We start from the raw sequence: 5,813 nt of genomic DNA on the forward strand, positions 1-5,813 counted from the left end.
ATATGATAGCTTTGACAATGTTGACTTCGGAAATATGTCCAACGAAGACCCGGTGTTAACAAGCACATTGGACAAAGCATCATCTTTGCAGTTCATGGAGATATGCAAAGCCAAGTTATGATTTTTTCCCTCCTCAGGGAGTTCTTCATCACAAAAGATGAGATTGTTGCAGGAAGTGATGTTAGCCACAATATGATCAAACTGATCCACTGTAACATCATGTTCCACAAAAGCTTGCTCAAGTACTTTCTGCAGTGCTTCTCTGTGGGCTTCTGAATTCATGAGCAGAGACAACACTGAGATTTTTGAGGGGGTTTGGAGAAGTTGCTCCACCATATTAAACTCACTTTTCTTGATTAATCAAAGCACCTCATCACCATCATTATCCTTCAAATCGTTGGATTCACTAGACTTACCCTTTGAAGCACTAAGCGGATCCACAATAGGCACTTCTACCTTCTTACTAATAACTGATTCTTCTTTATCCTTTGGGAACACCGATCCAAACACACGACCACTTCGAGTCACTTTGGTAATATCAGCAATGCTCACCACAGAACTGGTCGTAGGCAACGGGACCTCTTGACCATCCTTCATCATCGTAGCATTATACTGATACGGAATAGCTTTATCAGCTGAATATGGGACTGGACTCGTTAACCGTATAACCAACGACGATACTGATATATCACTGACATTGTTACTGTTGCTGCCGTCATATTGAATTACCAATCTCTCTGGCTGCTTGAAAATGGGCACTATGACATTTACATCGTCATCTACATGACGAGATTGAACAATCTGAATCATTCCATCATCCATCAGTCGTTGGATGTCCCTTTTCACAACTTCGCAACCCCTTGAATTAACACAGCAAACAACACAACCCTCGTGGTCATGCTCATAATCACTCACCAAGCAAATGTCCTTATGCATCTTCACTAAGGACCTCTGGATAAAATGAACATCAAAAACCTTAAACTCGCTAGGACAACCATCCACCATATTAACAGAAGAATTTCCATGGGCGGGTAATGGATTTGCTTTCACCTTCGGCGCTCGGTCCTCAAAGGACACCATTCCACTCTTCATCAGCTTCTGAACCTCATACTTGAGTAGGTAGCAGTTTTCTATGTCATGTCCGGGTGCCCCTTGATGAAAAGCACAACGGAGTTCAGGTTTATACTACCACATAATTGGTTCTGGAATTTGCGACGGGTTTCTTGGTTGGATTAGGTTCTTGAGAACCAAAGATGGATAAAGCTCAGCATAAGACATAAGAATCGGGTCGAAAGACACCTTCTTCCTCTCGAAGTTTTGTTGATGATGATTGTTGGTATTGTTGTTGTTGTAGGTGTTTGCTCGTTGTTGCGGTTGTTGTTGTTGATGTTGTTGTTGTTGAATTGGTACTGATTGATTATTAGAAAATACAGGGATAACTGAAGATACTTGGTGATGATGTTGATGGGGTGGTTGACTCCTCCTGATCTGAGGCCTTCTCTGCCTCCCACTGATTACTGCATTAGCTTCGTTGTCCTTCTTCTTCCCAAAGATATTGTCGTACCTCTTACTTCACGATGCTTAATCTTTTGACAAATGTCCTTCTCGAACACCTTCCTCAAGCCTCATCCCCATGTTTACCATTTCGGTAATGTCACTGGGGGAACTAGCAATCATACGTTCATAATAAAATGAACTCAGGGTTTTCAGAAAGATCCTTGTCATCTCTTTTTCCTCCAAATGAGGACTAATCTAAGCAGCCAATTCCCTCCATCTTTGCGCGTACTCTTTGAATGTATCTTTATCCTTCTGAGACATAGACCTCAGTTGGTCTCTATCAGGTGCCATATCCACGTTGTACTTATATTGCTTGACAAGATCCTCTCCCAAGTCGTTGAAAGTGTGAATGCTTGCACTGCCCAACCCCATATACCAACGGAGCGCATCATCGGTCAAACTGTCTTGGAAGTAGTGAATTAATAGTTGATCATTGTCAGTTTGGGTAGACATCTTGCGGGCATACATCACTAGATGACTGAGCGAACATGTGTTCCGTTTATACTTTTCAAAGTCCAGCACTTTGAACTTCACCGGGATTTTCACATTTGGCACTAAACATAACTCAACAACACTTTTCCCAAACAAATCCTTACCCCTTAGTGTCTTCAATTCCTTGTGCAGCTTAAGAAACTGATCCTTCATTTCGTCCATTTTCTCGTAAACATCCGGACCCTCATATGGCTCGGAATGATAAATGATGTCCTCTACACGAGGTAAGGTGTGCACAAAGGGAGGTGGCACAGACATGACCGGGCTAGATGCCGACATGGAAGAAAAGGTAGGCGCGAACCCTTCAGGCATAAAGTTGGATGGCATCCCCCACGGGAATCCGACGGGCATGGTAGGGGCGAAGTGAGCGGCAGCAGGAGGCATGGTAGAGGTAGCCACCTCTGAAGTAACCTTCCTTTGAGGATGAGTTGTAGGGGTTGGAAAAGAATGGCTCTGAGCAGCCAACACTGACTCCATCATGGCAGTCAGTTGAGCGATATCGTCCTTCAACTCTCTGTTCTCTTGCTCCAAGTATTCCATGATTCTGATATGATTGGCGCGAGTGTTATACCGATGAGTCAGCTTGGCTGAAGCATAAAAGAAATAACAATGAGACATCTGGCAAAAGAGAAACCTGCTTATGTAAATGATGCATGAAAGGCAATGCTTGTTTGTTTATTTTTATTTTCAAGGAACTTACTATATCATCCTAAGGATCCCTAAACACAATGTCAGATGATCTGACTGAATGTGCGTACTTCCTTCGAATGCGTCGAATCTCAGTCTCAAAAGAAGCCTTCATCTGAGTCTTCTCGAGGACAAGTTGATCAACAATCTTCTTCCAAGCAACGGAAGGCTAAGGTATGCTAGAGGAAGATGACACTTCCGGTTCTCTCTGTCTCTTTGTTACTATGTCTTCAAGTAACTCAATAAGTGCATCTTTGTCCTTAGACTCCAATTGAAACACTTCATGCTTCTTGCTCAAAGCACGGAAATGCTCTTCCCACATATCCTTCTCTTGCTTCATCTTTGCGAGTGCGTCTTCCAACTCCTCTACATCTTGGTTAGGAAGAGTTAATGGATCAACCACAACCATAGTCATAGGTCTTTCACAAGGATAAGGCATATTTAACTCCAAAGCTCTCTTCTTCACCCAAAGAGTTTAAGCTTCCAAAGCTACACAATTGGACAGACCAAGCTCGGATCTTCCCTTTCTATGCACATTATGCCAAGCATGCATAATCTTCTGCTTCAAATGTTGGGGATCTTTACCCTCTTGATATAAAAGACCTTCTAACAAAGTGTTATTAGGTTTGTCTCTCAAGGGTAACTCAAGTTGACGACGAGCCAAAGCAGGGTTGTAGTTATTTACTCCTTGTGTACCAATAAGAGGTACATTAGAGAATTCACCACAACTATCAATAATGTCCAAACTTCCCAAAGAAGGATCATACCAAACTATATCATCATTAGTGAGAGACATAAGTCTCTAAGACCACCGTAGACATTGTTTGTTCTCCACAAAAGCATGCGTCTGAGGCAAGTGCGAAATAAACCACTTATACAGAAAAGGAACGCAATAGACAATGGTTCCACCACCCTTAGAATTCCTTAGATGCAGAGAGAAATACATATCACCCAACATAGTAGGCACATGATTCCCAATCAAGAAAATTCTAATGGCGTTAACATCAACAAAATCGTCAATGTTAGGGAATAAAGCTAACCCATTGATGAGCAACACAAATATAGCTTCAAAAGCATCCACACTACCGGCTTGAGCAAAAGCAGTAGCTTCCTTGATGAGGAAATCAGATGGCAACCCAAATAAACCTCCTTTATTCACCCAATGAGCCTTTATCTCAGACTTCTTCAAGTGAAGAGCTTCAACAATAAGATTAGATCGGGGAATCTCCTCCAATCCACTAAAAGGCAACCTACTAGAAACAGGTAACCCCAAAAGATGAGAATACTCCTCCAATGTAGGCACAAGCTAAAAATCTGGGAAAGTGAAACAGCGGTAGAAAGGATCATAAAAATGCACTAGTACACTCAAAAGCCCTTCAACCACATTAGCAGACAAGATAGACAGAAGCTTCCCATGACGTTGTTTGAAGTCCAAGGGATCTAATACAAAAGATGCTAGCTTCCTTAACTCTTTCAAGTCGGGACATCTGAAACTGGACTTCTTAGTGTTCCTTCGTCCACAATCCATGGTCTGAAAATATTTGCAAATAATATCTCAGTTCCTTGAAATTTTTGTATGATGAATGTTATACTTCTCATGAATGCATGAATGCAACAATCACAAATAAGGGATCACTAACAAGGAAAACAAACAAAGCTCAATGTATGAATCAAGTCATTGTCAAGATTAATCATCCATTTTCGTTGATTATGTTTTACACCTTATCAACACCCAAGTTCCATTGATGTTGACAAGACTTGATTAGATCAACCAAGAATCAAGGGTTTGTTGTAAGTCACGAGCATGGAGTCTGGGTAAGAACCATCCCAAAGGAGTGAACTAAGGATAAAAAACCTGTAGATCATGTTCTAAAAAGTTCCCAGAGTCTTAATTCCATCTATCGGATATTACAGGTTAAGATGACTGACTCATTGTCCCATAATATTATTAAGAGAAACTCGTCTGAGTGTAGTATCGCGTAACAACTGTTATCAAGTCTAAACTTGAACAGTTTACACACTACGTCCTAAATAGGCCAAGAGGGGGTAAATATTCTATGATCCTCAGCTTCTCGGGCCCAAATTAGAGATAGTAATGCCTAACCACAAATACTTGTGTGACATTTCTAAATCTAAAAGAGTCTCCACTGAGCAGATCGGTCTCAAGCCAACTTGGTAAGGACTACTCCACACAAGTCGAACATGACTATACCATCCTCCTATCTTAATTTCACTCAAGTTCGGGTTAGAACTTATCTCACCACTCAGAGATCACCAAGCACAACAAGAAAGTTATATCATACAAACAAATATACATACATCACATATATACAATTATATACACACAAAAAAGTAGGCTAAACCCACTAGAGACTACTCCCCAGCGGAGTCGCCACTTAATTTCTATAGCGGTAAATTCATGATCATCAAGTTATGGATAAGCTAGACATCAAATAACAAGAGTCCCAACTGCGCTTTTACTGTTTCCAAGGGAAAAGGGAAAAGTACGAACAAAACCCAAAAAATAAGAAGTTTTCAAATTAAAACTAATAAAATGTCAGAGATTACAGGTAAGGGGGTTGGTTACACGGAGGGAAGGTGTTAGCACCCATAGTGTCCTAGGTACTCATAGGGAGCCCTTTTTTATGCGCATATGTATTTTGTACAAAGTGATGTCTACAAACAAATAGAATGGAGGGATGAGAAAAGAATTCATTAATTATACTTTTGTGTTTGACAAGACCTTCGGACTTGTGCCTACGTACCAACATAAAAATGAGGGATCAAAACCTCGTAGTTCTTGATACAAATTTCAAAGTGGATACATTGCTTTTAACAAAATTAAGTTTGAAAGGCACAAAGGCCTAAAAATGGTTTGAATGAGTTAGTTCTTTTTGGCTTTTTGAAAGTTTAAATCAAGTATAATTAAGTCTATTTACAAGTTTTAATTAAGAAGAGAAGTTTAAAAATGCAATGACATTAGGCCAAAGTTTCTATCTTTTGCAAAGTGGTCAAAGTTTAGAACAAAACTAGTTCAATCAAAGAAGATTTTTTTTTTAAAAAGGAGGGAGAGATTT

The sequence above is a fragment of the Lathyrus oleraceus genome, chromosome 2 (assembly GCF_024323335.1).
Source record: "Lathyrus oleraceus cultivar Zhongwan6 chromosome 2, CAAS_Psat_ZW6_1.0, whole genome shotgun sequence".
Classification (NCBI taxonomy): domain Eukaryota; kingdom Viridiplantae; phylum Streptophyta; class Magnoliopsida; order Fabales; family Fabaceae; genus Lathyrus; species Lathyrus oleraceus.